The following is a 15,995-nucleotide window of genomic DNA, read 5'->3' as shown; positions in this document are numbered from 1 at the left end:
AAAATACTAAATGCAATATAGAGTAGCCAATTCTGCGTCCAAAGGTTGCTCACTGAATTTGAGCTCCTAGAGGGACCCAGTTCTGATTAATTTGTGTATCATCCCAAAACATCTAGTACTTATGGGAAGCATTCAGAAGACTCTTATTGAAAATTGAAATGAAGGTATATGGAGTAAGTGCTTTGGGATTCAGAGTACAGAACGATTACTATTATGACCCCCATGTGCTCTGTATTCTGGGTTTCTCCTCCCATCCTGGACACATCATCTGCTCTTTCTCTGGCCTCTGCTGTTCCTTAATAATATGATATCCAAGGACCTCATGCTCTGTACTCCCTTATCCTGTGGCTTTCCATTGGGAAAGGTCAACAGGAAGCACCGCTCCTAGTAACAGGTAGAGGGAGAGAGATGGAAATGTATTCCCCATCACCCTCCATGCTTCTGGTAGGGGCTGTGTTGCTCTATGGACACACCTACTGCCAGGGCCCAGGCCTCTGGGGACACTGCTTCGTTCCCTTATCTCTTCAGGCCTACAGTGGCAATAGGGTTGTTGGATTCCTTGACCCTGCCCACACTTCTGAAAACTGTGCTTTTTTAAGCTCTTCACTGCAACCCATTGATTGCACCATCCAATTCCAACCAGCACTGACTGATACATTATGTTTATATTCTAGAAAGGAGGGAATAGTTCCGTACTTGTCCCCAAGTAGTTTTACTACTAGACCTTACCAACTGGGTCAGGTTCACACAGTCTAAAATAATGTGCTAAGCAGCCTTTAACTCCTAGTATTGGAGACAGAGAAGTAACTCCTCTGTTCTGTCTATCAGTGCCTCTCCTCCAAATTCTCTCACTGGGGAAAAGACTCAACATGTCCTTCCCCCAGCCCCTCAGCAGAGAAGCCTCCTTCCCTATGGGTAGGGTCTTTAACTTTTTAATCTTTCTCCTGACTCCAGGGATTCATTGCTTCTTGTACCAACTGTTAAACTTCTGACTCAGTCGGGTTCCTCCAAATGAGTTGGGGGATTCTGCATCTCTGGAGACTCAATGTGGAAAGAGAGAAAAGAGACCTCCTAGGTGGTCTGCCTTCAGGTTGGGGGATATGTATAATAACCAGATTATTCACAGGTGAGGTTAAACATCCTGTAGGTGTTTCCTACACTTGCTGGAAGGTTCACTAGAAGGCTGGGTACGTTTTGTTAGGCTGGCCTCATGTTTCTAACTCCAGGAAGAATAAGGGAGGAGTGGAAGTTCCCGTCCTACCATCTTAGAAACTACTTTAAGGAAACAGCACTTGAATTTAACTTTGAAGGAGAGATTATAAGAAGGAAAGGGAGATGGGTTTGGAGAACTGAGTTAAAAAACCAGTTTGGGAGGCAGCTAAATCTCCAGTTCTGTTTAAATTCTATTTTGAGAGTGGGTCTCACCAAGTTGCCTTCAACTTTGCAATCTTCTGCCTCAGCCTCCTAGGCAGGTGGGATTATAAGTATGCACCGCCATGGACTTGAAGTATAAGGGCTTTAAAGGAGTCACCAAAGGTTCTTAGCAAGGTAGGATTTCAGGAACCACATATTAAGTGGGATGGAAGAGGAAAGAGAAGGACAAGTTAGAAAATAAATGCAGTTATCCGGATGTGAATTGTGAAGCTCTGTGCAGTGGTCCTTGAAGGCATTAGAAGAGAAAAAGCCATGGGTTTGTTATGGGCTTAATTTGACCAAAAAGACAAAGCAGAAGTTAAGAATGACTTCCAAGTTATAAAACTGAGAGACTGAAAATGATGTGCTTTGGCAAGAATGGAGAAACTTCTTATAGAGAGGTGGTTTTCGTTGAAACATGAGTTTGGTGTTCGGTATAATGTATTCATGTGGCTACAGTGCCTCCTAACACAGGTAGAAATGGAGACTGATGCACAAGGAGGAGATTGGAGACCTAAATTGTAAAGGGGATTATTTGAAGTTACAAGAGTAAGTAGCACCTCAGAGAAAGACTTCACAGTGAATCAGGAGTCAATAATCAAGCACTGTCATTTATGATAACATATGTGGATCTGGAGGACCATAAGTGAAATAAGTCCGTCAAAAAAGGACAAATATCACATGATCTCACTAGCATATGGAATCTAAAAAAAGTCAAACTCATAGAAGCAGAGAATAGAGGGGTGATAGCAGAGGCTGGGGCTGGAGGAGGGTTGGGGGAGATGTTGGTCAAAAGATAAAAATAGTGTTGTGACAGGAGGAGGAAGTTCAAGACATCTTTTGTACAACATGGTGACTGTAGTTAATAACAATGTATTGTATACTTGAAAATTGTCAAGAGAGTAGATTTTCAGTGTTCTCACCACACACACAAAAAAATGATGCATGTGAGAAAATGCATATGTTCTTTGGCTCAAATTAGCTATGTTACAATACATATGTATTTCAGAACATCGTATTATTCACTCTACATATAATTTTTGTCAATTAAATAAATAAAATTTTAAAATAAGTTTACAACAACAAACTTAGGACATGCCCACCTTCCAGGAACTAGAGGAGAAAATAGCTGTGAAAGGGTCACAACAGAAACAATCTAACAAATGGACAAAGAAAAAAGTAGAGAGTTGAGATAGCATAAAAATCCAAGAAGGAAATCAAATGCTATCATGCCTTAGGCATATAATAAATTTTGTGTGTTATTTCCTGTAAAAAAAAAAAAAAAGAAGAAGAAGAAGATATTAAGAAAGAAAGATGGATGCAAAGAGTGAGTTTCCAGAAAGGGTAACTTGCATGTTTGAATTTTTAACACATCAGTTTCAACCTTCGTAAAATCATCCTTCAAGGTTTGAAAATAAAATTAGAGAATAAAGCAATGGGATTAAGCAGTGTGGAAAAGTTGTTAAACTGGGAACACCTGTCCAAAGAAAGTTCCCAGAAAAAAAATTGATCTACTTTATTTTTCTTTTTTCTTTTATTATTTTGAGATAGGTCTTGCCATGTGGCTTAGGCTGGCCTTAAACTCCTGGGCTCAAGCAATTCTTCACTTCAGCCTCCAGAGTAGCTGGAACTACAGGTGCATACCACCAGACTTGGCTAAATCTACGCTAATAAACATTGATATAATCCTGAACTTGTGGGAAGATATCTTTGGATGCAATTAATATAAATTAAGCAATATAACTGGAGGGAATTAACAATATGGAAGGGGAGAAAAGTGGGTCTGGAAGCAATGACCTCCTAGTAGTAAAGATCACAAGTAGCAGATGGAGGCCTCCGAATACCTGCTATTCTCTACCAAAAAGATACAAAAAGCCTAGAAGAAATGGTTGATTTCAGGTTTGGGCCAGGGAAGGTACAAAATGTTCTTAGAACATCTTGTCAGGTATAAAAGTAAGAAAGTACTCAAAAATGGTGATCACATGTGAGAAGAACAAGAGCCAGTTTGAAGGGCTCCCTCCCATTAGATAAATATAAGACAATTCAAATGCCAAAATAATGATAGCAATGGATTATCACTCTTTGAATAAAATAGGAATCCATGAGCGCATCCTGAAGTAACAGGTTTGAATGAATAAACAAATGACAGAGAAGAAAAAGCTTTCCCTTTTAATAGAAAGCCAACTAATAAATGTAGGAAGAATGATTTGTCAACTGTTACAGTAATAATTGACTTGGGCAAGAATCAATGGATGCTAAAACTAGTGGGAAAAAATGTGACAAGGAGCAAGACAGTAACACAAAAATCAAAGTACCTCTCTACAGAATACTTATTAAATTAATAGGTCAAAATACTTAATTTTTTAATGAAGAAATTTGATTGACATTATCTTAACCAAATGATAAAAGTCCACACTGTTTGAAATAAGACACATTAACATCATTATCTCCTGGTGATGCTCTGAGAAGAATATAGCATTGTTTCTGCAATACTCCTCCAAGAGAACAACGTGAATCTGATAATAAGAAACAGGCCAGCACAGCAGCACATGCCTGAATCCCAATGGCTTGGGAGGCTGAGAGAGAAGGATAAAAAGTTTAAGGTCAACCTCAGTAACTTAGTAAGATACTGTCTCAAAAAAATAAATAAATAAAATGGGTTGAAGATGGGTTGAAGATGTAACACAGTGGTAAAATGCCCCTGGATCTTCAGTAACCCCGCTACCCCCAAAAGAAAAAGAAGAAAGAAAGAAAGAAAGAAAGAAAGAAAGAAAGAAAGAAAGAAAGAAAGAAAGAAAGAAAGAAAGAAAGAAAGAGAGAGAGAGAAAGAAAAGAAAGGGAGAGAGAGAGAAAAAAAGAAAACTCAGAGTGGCATTCTACAAAGCAATTGGATTATTCTCTTTGAAATTGTCCACTTCATAAAAGACATGAAAAACTGAGGAATCTCCAAATTGATGAAGGAGACACGACAATTAAACACAACAAACATATAGTCTTTTATTGGTTTCTGGATCTAAAAGGAAAGAGAAATTATAAAGCACATCATTGGGGCAATTAGTAAAATTTAATGTAGTCTGTGAGTCTGTAGACTGGATGGTAGTATACATCAATTTAAATTTATTGACTTCAATGGCTGTCTGTATATGTTGCATAATAGGAGGAGCAAGAGAAGGAGAGAGGAGAAGAAGAAGAAGGGGAGAAAGAGCAGAGACAAATATGATTAGATACTTAAAATTATTTAAAATTATTTAAAATCTGGGTAAAGGATAAAAAGAAGTCCTTTGTATACTCTTGAAACTTTCTGTAAGGTTGAAATTATTTCAGAAGAGTTATTTTTAAAAAACATAATGTAAAAGATATTAAATTTCCATTTATTAAAAGTTACAGGACTTCTGGTCCAGTGTGATAGTGCATGCCTATCACCTGCAACTCGGGAGGCTGAGGCAGAAGGATTACAAGTTCAAGGTCAGCCTCTGCAACTTAGTGAGACCTTGTCACAAAATAAAAAATAAAAAGAACTGAGGATATAGCTCCATGGTACAGCACCCAAGTTCAATTAAATTACAGTTCTTCTAGGAAGATGAAAGTGGCAACAGAATTTGGATCTTCTTAAATCCCTATATGTAAACAGAGAAATTGGAAAACAAAATTAAAACTCACAGATAACATGTACCACAAAACAAGATGGCAAGGCATCCTCTAAAACCACAAAACACCAACGGGGGAATACATTACCAACAACCACAAGACAGATGTGAAGCTGATGTTGCTGCAAGAGAAAGGAGAAGGAACCTATAGGATGTTTGACAAGGAGGATCAGGTGTTTGCCCCAAAGGGGCAAATCTGTGATTGGCAACTGAAACTGCGAGGGGTTTTCCCATTTCAAAAGCAACTGAGCGCCAAGGGGACCCAATAAGACATACACAGCCTAGCCCTTATGAAGTCCCAATACTAAACTGCCAAATATCACTTCCAGGACACATTTCCAGGAAAAACTGCTGGGTGAGGGATCAAAATTGATCAGGATAGGGACAACATGGATAAAGTAAAGAGAAGGTCCAGGTAAAACATGAGTTCATAGACAGGAAATCTCAAAGAAATAGCTATATTTTTAACATTACAAAAAAGTATGTCAGTGACCTCAGAAAACCTATTTAAACCAAGCCTCCTTCTAAAAAGTTCAGGAAAACTAATTTTAAAACTAATTTTAATCAAGTAATAGAAAAGTATAGAAAATTCCAGGTTTACTATAAGAAAGAAAGAGATGAGGAGCAGAGTAATATCCCAACAAAAAGTGAAATGCATGCTTATAAACCCAGCAACTTGGGAGGCTGAGGCAGGAGTTTAACAAGTTCAATGGCAGCCTCAGCAATTTAGTGAGACACTGGGTCAAAATAAAAAATAAAAAGAACTAGGGCTGTAATTCACTGGTAAAGCACCCTTGGGTTCAATCCCCAGTACCAAAAAGAAAAAAAGAAATAGATCAAAGATACAATGTATTTTTTCTTTTGTTTTGTTTTAATTTAGTGTTGTAGAAACTGTCAAAAATTGCCAATGGGAACTATATTGCAAATCATCCTGGTGGGGTATTGGGAAAATTTTCAATAAACAATAATCATACCTTAGTTTAACCTCATTGGATGTAATACTCCCACTGCACAAAGCTATAATGTATTATTTCAAAATGAAGTAAAAATTTTAAAGAGGGGCTGGGGATATAGCTCAGTCGGTAGAGAGCTTGCCTTGTAAGCACAAGCTCCTGGGTTCGATCCCCAGCACCCCCCAAAAAAAACAATTTAAAGAAAATAGTATAAAACATTAAAACAATCTATACAAATCAAATTTAGAAAAACTTAGGAATTAGGTTACATAACCTGAGGAGAATTTGAATGGAAAAAATCATTTTATAAATCAACACTAAATTGCAAGGACAAGGAGCAACAAATACAACCCTCCCCACAAATACCTGAAAAGAAACAGAAGATGAAATGAAAGAAAAGGAGGAAATGAAATGAAAAAAAAAAGACATTTTTAAAACTAAAATAATAATAATAATATATTTTAAAAAGAAAAAGACAAAAGATGCACGATAATGTGGCAAGCCAGGCATGGTCGTATACATCTATAATCCCAGCTACTCAGGAGGCTGAGGCAGATGAATTACAAGTTCAAGGCCAGCCTCCACAATTTAGTAAGACCCTTTCTCAAAAAAAAAAAAAAAAAAAAAAAAAAAGACTGGAGATGTAGGATGTAGTTTAGCAGTAGAATGTTTGTCTAGCATGCACAAGTCCTGAGTCCAATCCCCAGTACCAAAAAAAAAAAAAAAAAAAAGAGAGAGAGAGAGAGAGTGGCAAATATTGAAAATAAGCAAAAAAGCAAAAAAGAATATGCAACATACAAACAATAGGAAATCCTTAAAAAGAAAACCAGGGGACAGAAGAAAACAGATGATAAATACTATAATTTGTGATTAATGTTCTGCAGGGCTGGAGGTTTGGTCCATGATAGAGTGTGTGCTCAGCATGCATGAGACCCTGAAGAAAAGGAAGACTGAAAGAAAAGCAAAGTTTTCTGAGATTTAAAAAAAAATGATATTACATATTGAAAGAGCACTACAGGTATCCCCTTCAAGGGCACACCCCCAATGATTAGAAGACCTCCCACTAGCTTCACCTCTTAAAGGTTCCATCACTTCCCAAGAGCACCATGGACTGGGAAATAAACCTTTAACACATGCGCCTCTGGGTAACACCTATCCAAACCAAAGCAGTTGTTATTCTGAAAATGTTCGTGTTGTATGGGGGGGGGGCGCGAGTGGGGAGGATGAATAAAAATTATGAAGTATTCTAATTTTATCATCTGTTGTTATTTTGAGAATTAGGGTTTCTGGTGTGGAAAAAAGGAGCTACAAATGTAATAGAGAAGAGGTTAACTGAAAGCCTTGTAGTTCTGAATTTATAATAGAATTATCAGTATGATCCCATAAAGTATTATAGCTATTATGTTGTCTCAGTCCCTTTTGTGTTGCTATCACAAAATAATTGAGGCTGAGTAGGAAGGAAGGTTTATTTTGGTTTCTGGAGGCTGGATCAGGTAGCCACACCTGGTGAGGTCTCTGCTCACCACACGTGGCAAATGGTGTGGCAGAGCAGGAGCTCATGCAGGAGAGAGAACATGGCAAGAGAGAAAGCAAGAGGGCCTGGGGATATGGCTCATGGTAGAGTGTCTGCCTGGCGTGCACGAGGACCTGGTTTCAATTTCCAGCACCACACACACACACACACACACACACACACACAAGGGACCAGACTCACTCTTTTATTGCAACACATTATCTTGGGAGCTAATCCATTTCTGAGAGACCTAACCCACTCAGAGAAAAACAGCATTAATACCTTTGCTAGGGAGGACTGCCCCCCATGACTTAATCACCTTGCACTCTGCATCTTAAAAATACCCTACCTTTCAATATTGCTACATTGGGGACAAAGTTTCCAGCATGTGAATCTTGGGGGAACACACTCAGACAATATCTAAACCACAGCATATACAGGCAACATACAAACACTGAAAAGGCTTAGAAACAGTGAATGCATTGTGGTCTTGAAATATCCTTTCCTTCTAAAAGAAACCAGCGTTTCTCAGAGAAATGGCTGGTTCCAGTATTCTAGGTTTAATGCAGAAAATATTCAATTTGAACCTGGAATATTTTGATAAACTATATTGTTAAAAAAAATACTATCAGAGATTGTTAAGAGTCATGTACAAGGAGACAATTTGAAGAGGTACCCAGGTACCCATGACCAAAGATGAGATAGTTGGCACTTCTATAAGGATAAGAATTGAAACAGACTAAGTTCTCTCAGATATGAGAGTTCATTATGATATTTAAACACTTGTTGATAATCTTCAAAATATGATTATTTTGAAGTCAAAATATCAATTCTTGTATCAAAAACTAGGGAAGTAAAAGGAAAAAACTCAAATATTTTCCCTGTTTTTCCAGTATACCCTGTGCCATTAGGTAATCAATTAGTACATGAAAGGAAGCATCTTATTTTATGATTATTCCAAGCAATTGCTAGGGATTTAGATCAATGGTACCACACTTGCTTAGCATGCACAAGACTGTGAGTTCAGTTCCCAGCACTGAAAAAAAATTTTTTTTCAAAGTAAAACATGGTTTTGGTTTGAGACGGGGTCTCATTAATTTACCCAGACTGACCTTAGCCTCCTGAGTCACTGGGATTACAGGTGTGTGCCACCTTGTCCAGCTGTTTTTTCTATTTCTAAGGAGACATGTATAATAATTTTATTAAACAGAAGATATGCCTGTCTCTAACATCAGCAAATAAAGGAATCTGTTGCATTTATCTTTTTTTTTTTTTTTGGTATCAGGGATTGAACCCAGGGGCACTTAACCACTGAGCTGTATCCCCTACCTCCTTTTTTTGTATCTTATTTAGAGACAGGGTCTCACTGAATTGCTTAAGACCTCACTAATTTTCTGAGGCTGGCTTTGAACTCACAATCCTCTTGCCTCAGCCTCCTGAGCTGCTGGGATTACAGGCATGGACCACTGCACCCAACTGCATTTATCATTTTATAATACCCGCTGTTCAACGTATTCAGGAACTTTGTTCTATTTATCACTCTATTCCCAGTCTCTAACATAGTGCCTGTAAGTGCTTAAAATGACTTTGTGAATGAATGAATGAATGAGTGATTTAATGATTAACATGGGGGGCTGGGGAGATAGCTCAGTCGGTAGAGTGCTTGCCTTGTAAGCACAAGGCGCCGAGTTCGATCCCCAGCACCCAAAAAAAAAAAAAAAATGATTAACATGGAAAGCAGATAAAATTAAGTACCTTTTGTAGAAAATAAAAATTATATTCATTTGTAATTTTGTTGAAAGTCAGAATAATTGCCAAGTGTGCTGGCACAATACCTGTAACCACAGCTACTAAGGAGGCTGAGGCAAGAGGATTACAGTTTTGAGGCTGGTCTGGGCAACTTAGTCTGACACTGTCTCAAAATTTAAAAAATTTTAAAAAGGGCTGGGAATGTAGCTCAGTGGTAGAGCACTTACCTAGCATGCCATGAGGCCCTGGGTTTGATCCCCAGAACTGGAGAAGAAAAAGAAGAGAAGGAGGAGGAGAAAGTGCAAAAAAGAAAAAAGAAAAGTAATGACCTCATTAGTAGATAGAAAAATCTGTAAGCTGTACAGTAATTCACCATCCCGTCATCTGCAGGCCACACAGTGGCCTAATGTATAATCTTTCATATTGAATTTCCAGCAATAAACTGCAGAAATCGTTATGTAAAGAAACCTATAGTATGGCAGTGCTAAATTTGATTACATTAATGAACAATGTATAAATTAACTGCTTCTAAAAAATTGCCTAAACTTTCATTTTACTGTCTGAAAATTTACTTTCCACCTTACAGATCTGAGGAGGCAGTAAAACATCAGAGTTAATTAAGATCACAGGCTTTGGTGTTAGGCAGTAACACCCCATTCTACGTATTTCCTTCTATTCTTTTGGAGGAAATTTTAATTCCACAACATATTGTGACATCATGCTGGAGAAGGAACTAGCGATCATCAGTTGAATTAACATATGCACCAGAGACTCTGCCATAGCAACTGTACCTCCATAGGGTCCCTCCCTTCTATTTATTTCAATTTGGCATTTTGACAGAAAAAAATGATCTCATGCATACAGCCTTGGACTAAAATTAGAGTACTATATTTCATTTCCAGTGCTACCTCTGATAAGCCCTTTGGCCATGGGAAAATGATTTAACCTACATTGCATTTAATTCTTCCTCTATAGCAATGACAAAATCCTGACCCTAGGGGAAGCAGATAAAATGAGGGGAGGGGGGAATAACATAGAATGCTGTTCTTTGTCTCAATATATTAAGGGGCAGCAGGGTGTGGTGGAAAGAAAATTTGGATTCTAGTTCTGATAAGTCACTAGATGACTGGTAACCTTGGACACATTATTAACTTCCATGGGCGAGAATCTAGCTGCTAGATAATCTCTAGGATCCCTTCTGTGTTAGCTTTCCATGACTATAATGAAATACCTGAGATAATTTGCTTATAAAGAGAAAAGGTTTATTTTGGCTTACAGATTTGAAGGTTCCAGTCCATGATCGATTAGCCCCATTCTTTGGAGGCTGTTGTGAGACAGCTTATCAAGGCCGGAGTGTGTGGCAGAACAAAAACTGCTCATTTCATCGCAAGAAAGCAAAGGAGAGGGGCTGGGGAGATAGCTCAGTCGGTAGAGTGCTTGCCTTATAAGCACAAGGCCCTGGGTTTGATCCCCAGCACCCAAATAAAAAAAGCAAAGGAGGAAGAATGAATGGACCCATACTCAAATCTTCTTTGGAAGCATGTCCCCAGTGCCAAGATCTCCACCTCTTAAAGTTTCCATGACCAGTATCACCACCTTGGGGACCAAACTTTTAATACATGGACTGTTAAGGAACATTTATCCAAATCATAGCACCTTTAGACTCTTGAAAAAGTCTAAAATTCATCCAGGCACAGGGATACACACCTGTAATCCCAGATATTTGGGAGGCTAAGGCAGGAAGAGCACAGTTTGAGCAAGAACCTGTCTCAGAATAAAAAATACAAAAGGCTGGGGATGTGGCTCAGTGTTAAAGCAACCCTAGTTTCAACTCCCAGTATGGGGTCAGGAGGTGGGAAGGGACAGAATAAATCTTTAAATAACTGAAAAACCAATGTCTAAGATTCTAGTCATCACTCTGGGCATTGTTCAAGTCTCAAACTTTTCTGTAAATTGCTCCTTCTTATTGTCTCATGTTAAGGAATTTGAGGGGGTTAATAACTGTCACTCAAATGATAAAGAATAGGACACAGTATAAGACATTAGAGATTGGTAAGGCATATACTATCTTTATTATTAAGAAAGACTAGCCGATGATATGACATTTGCCTGTGGACAAGTGAATGTCTCCAACCTGAACTCCACATTTAGAAGACAGTTCCACCAGAACTAACCTAGCCCTTCTCAAATGGCATCAAGTATTAGTAAAATTCATGGAATGAAAGAGCAAAGTGTGGGTTCCCTGAAAAAAACTCAATACTCAGAGAAAGGAAGAGGATGTGGTAAGACTGTGTTATGCCCATTTGCTCCTCTAAATTTACCGATTAAGTTGTGTGGGAGGAGTGGGTGAGGGCATGCATAGAACCAAAAATGTTGAACTAATCTGTGGGTCTCCACAGTGAGGGAAATGTCAGGTGAGGCAATAAAAATCCCCTGGTTCCCCCAACATTCCCAAACCATTGACTTTGCTTACCCATTGAACTTAAAAATGAAGCCCATGGTCAAGAAGCAAGACAGTCCTTCCCCTTGAGAGGGAAAGGATCAGTATAATTTGCTCCTTCTTTCTCCAGGCTGTTTTTCCAGTCCAGCTACAGCTGGGCCCTGGGACCAAGGTATACTCAACAGTCATTCCAAAAGCGAGTGGCACTAATCTGATATTTGGCAGAATACAGGGTCATTTGATCCTCAACCAGATATCTATCACAGGTTTGGTTTTGGTGTGTTTTTTGCGATACTGAGGATAGAACCTCAGGGCCTCACTTATGCTAGCAAGTGCTCTATAACTTTGCTACGTCCTCAGCAAAGAACCTGTTACCCCAGGTTCTTGAGATAAATATTTAGATGAACCCAGCTTTCGGCCACTGGCATCTATAAAAGTCAGATTTCAACCAGAGAAGTAAAACAAGTCCCTTTGTCTATTACAGGAATTGGCTTAGCAATTGTGGGCAGCTAAGCAAGCCTGAAGTCCATGGAGCAGGTAGCCCTCCACAGGAACAGGGCAAAACTGATTGTCCACAGGCAGCCAGGAAGGAAGATCCAGGGGGATGGGAGAGTGATTGCAAACCCCACTGCTGTCTGCAGTCTCTGATCTCAAGGGGGACTAAAGCCCCCTCCTGTCGGGGTCTTAAGCCCCCTTGCTCTTCTCGACCAGTGACAAGGGAAGGACTGACCGCCCGCTCCCAGCCCTCCTGGTGGAGGACAATCAGAGGCGTCAGGGAGACCCGTCACAGCAGGAACTCGTTTATTGAGGAAGTCACACAGCTTTTATGTAGGGTGGGGGCTAGGTGGGAACCAATCAGCTTAAAGGTCAGCAAGGCAGGGGGGTTCATGCAGGCAAGAGTCCCATTGGACTATATGGCAAGCACAAGCTGATCACGTGTGCGGAACTGTTGTTAACCAATCCCTGACGGTGGTCCGGTTTATCGTCATTAACTATTAAAACCGCCTTTGAGGCCTTGATCCTGCTCACTCACCAGGAAGTAAGGAGTCAGCCTGAGTTAGTTAAAGTGTCATTAGTCCCAACACCCTCCCTTCTAATAATAGTGAGATATCACTGACTAATATGATTCGCCTGTTTAAAGTATTCAATTTAATTGATATGCACAGGGCATTGGTTCCAGAAATCCCCATGGATAGCAAAATTCATGAATACTTTAGTCCCTTAGAAAAAATGGTGTGGTATTTATATATACACTATGTACATCATCCTCTATATTTTAAATTGTCTCTAGAATTCTATAGTACCTGAGAAATTATAAATACTATGTAAATATGCTATATTGTTTAGAGGATAATGACAAGGAAATGAACATCTGTACATGTTTAGTACAGATAAAATTTTAAAAAAGAGATTCTAGGGAGGCTGGAGGTGTAACTCAGTGGTACAATGTATGTTTAGCTTGCACAAGGTCCTGGGTTCAATCTGCAGCACCAAAATATCAAATCTGAAGGTATGGATCCTATGGATACAAGGTCAGACATTATTACAAAAGTTGTTAGTTTTAGAACATTTTCATCACTCAGAATGAAATCCTGTACCCATTAACATATATCCCCTTTTCCTACCAATACCCACCCCCCACCGCACCCTCAGCCCTAGGCAACCACTTTCTGTCTTTACAGATTTGCCAGTTTTGGACAGTTCACACAAATGGAATCATAGGATAGGTAGCCTTTTGTTTCTGACTCTTTGACTTTGCATAATGTTCTCGAGATTGACCCATGTTGTAACAAGTAATAGTACTTCATTCCTTTTAATTGTCAAATCATATTTTGCTGTGTAATTATACCATTTAAACCTTTATGCATTAATGATTTGATAAACATTTGGGGTGATTGCTATTCTGGAGGATGTTGCTATAAACTTTTGTGTAGACATATATTTTTACCTCTTTTGGTAATCTGCTTAGAAGTGAAATTGCTGGAATGTGGTAACAGCTCTATGTTAATATTTTGAGGAACTGCCCAACTGTCTCCTGGGCTTAAGTGATCCTCCCACCTCTGCCTCCCGAGTAGCTGGGACTCCAGGCAAGCTACTGTATCCAGCTTTACTTTTTAAAAAAATTTTAACCATCCTAATGAGTGTGAAATGTTCTCTCTTTGTATTTGCATTTCCCTAATGACAGATGATGTTGAACATTTTTTCACACCCTTTTTGGCCATACATGTATCTTCTCTGGAATATGTTTATTCAAATCCTTTGCCCATTTTGTAAATAGGGTTACTTGTCTATTTATTGTTGAATTGTGAGTTCTTTATATGTTTTGAATACAAATCCCTTCTCAACCATATGATTTGTAAATTACTTTCTCCTATTCAGTAGGCTGTCTTTTCACCATCTTGATGGAATTTTTTGAAGCACGAATGTTTTGTTATTTTAAAGAAGTCCAATTTATATAGTAAATCTCTTTTGTTGCTTAAGCCATTAGTGTCCTATCTAAGAAATCATTTCCTAATCCTAGATCAAGGAGATTTACTCCTGTTTTCTTCTGTATTCTATAGGTTCAGCTCACACATTTAGATCAACAATCCATTTTTGAAATTATTTTTGTGTACAGTGTGGGGATTGAATTTCATTCTTTTGTATGTGGATATTCAGGTATCTCAGCCTTGGTGTTGGAAAGACTATTCTTTCCTCTGTTATCTTGACACCCTTATCAGAAGGCAATTGACCATAAATGTAAAAGGGTGTATTTCTGGATTTCCAATTCTATTCCATTTATGTGTAAGTCTATCCACACACAATACCATATTATCTTGGTTGTTATAGCTTTGTAGTAAGTTTTGAAATCAGAAAATGTGAATTCTCCATATGTGCTCTTTTTCAGGATCATTGTCACTATCATGGGTCCTTTGCATTTCCATATAAATTTTAGGACTAGCCTCTCAATTTCTGCAAAGAAGGAAGCTGGAATTTTAATGGGGATTGCCTTGAATATGTAGATCAATTTGAGAAGTATTGCCATCTTAATAATATTAAGTGTCCTGGTAAATGAACACAGGTGTCGTTCCATTTGTTTATGTCTTTCTTTCTTTGTACAATGTTTTCTTTCTACAGTGTTTTATGTAATACACATTTTATACCTCTCTTGTTAAAATTTCCCCTAAGTATTTTACTCTTTTTCATACTATGAATGGAATTATTTTCTTAATTACATTTTTTGACTTTTTTATATTTTTTATTTGTTCTTTTTAGATATACATGACAGTAGAATGTATTTTGACATAGTTTACATACATGGAGTATAACCTATTCTAATTTGGATTCCATTCCTGTGGTTGTTCTTAATTTCATTTTCAAGTAGTTTGTGGCAAACATATAGAAATACAATTGATGTATTTATCGATCTCATATCCTGCAACCTTGCTGAACTCCTTTATTAGTTCTAATAAATTTTCAACAGATTCCCTAGGGGGACTCACACATGCAAGGCAAATGTGCTACCACTGAGCCATGTCTCCAGTCTTAGGATTTTCTATGTACAAGATCATGTCATCTCCCGACAGAGATAGTTCTACTTTTTTCTTTCTAATCTGGATGCCTTTCATTTAATTTCTTGCCCAATAATCTTGGGAAAATCTCCAGTAAATTGTTTATTAGAAGTAATGAGGAGGTTGAGTTGCTGGCTGCTCTGTGGCGTGAAACCAAGAAAGCAGACAGGCAGCTTCTCAGCAAAGTGACTGAACCAAAAAAAGTGGGGGGACTTTAGTGGAATTTAAAGCTGGACATTCAAAGCAGACTGGGAACTCAGAAGGTTGACTATAATTAAAAAAAAAAAAAAAAAAAAAAGGAAGAAATCCACTGCAGCATAGCCTCTGCCACAGCCAGGCTGGAAGTTCCAGCCAGAGTGGTCCCTCCATGAGCATAGTGCAGAGATAAGGGAATTAAAGGAAGCTGCATTTGGGGGAGGCCTAAGCTGTGTCTGGTTATGGAGCATTTAGAGATCAAGGACATTACCTGGCAATCCTGAAAGACATGTTGCACAATATCTGTATACAGGAAAAGAAGCCACCATCTTTAAGGTGACTGTGGAGGACAAAGTAAGAAATCATTTTGCAGCTTCTGCACAGAGACCATCAGTTGAGGGGGTAGATTCCTGGCAAGCCTGAGTTTGACCTAAAATACAGGTCCAATAAACACACACTGCATGACATAGAGTGCATTTAAGTGACCAGGGGACAATCAGATGTGGAAAGAGTTTTACACAGGAGACAACTGGT

The 15,995-nt window shown here is 38.5% G+C and overlaps 1 pseudogene; it reads right to left on the bottom strand.

Moving 5' to 3' along the window:
- Positions 1–5,915: 5,915 nt before the first annotated feature.
- Positions 5,916–6,079, bottom strand: LOC124978569 (uncharacterized; annotated as a pseudogene).
- Positions 6,080–15,995: the final 9,916 nt, after the last annotated feature.

This window comes from Sciurus carolinensis, chromosome 2 (assembly GCF_902686445.1).
Source record: "Sciurus carolinensis chromosome 2, mSciCar1.2, whole genome shotgun sequence".
NCBI lineage: Eukaryota > Metazoa > Chordata > Mammalia > Rodentia > Sciuridae > Sciurus > Sciurus carolinensis.
The sequence above is the reverse complement of the archived record's forward strand: the minus strand, read 5'-3'. Positions and strand labels throughout refer to the sequence as shown.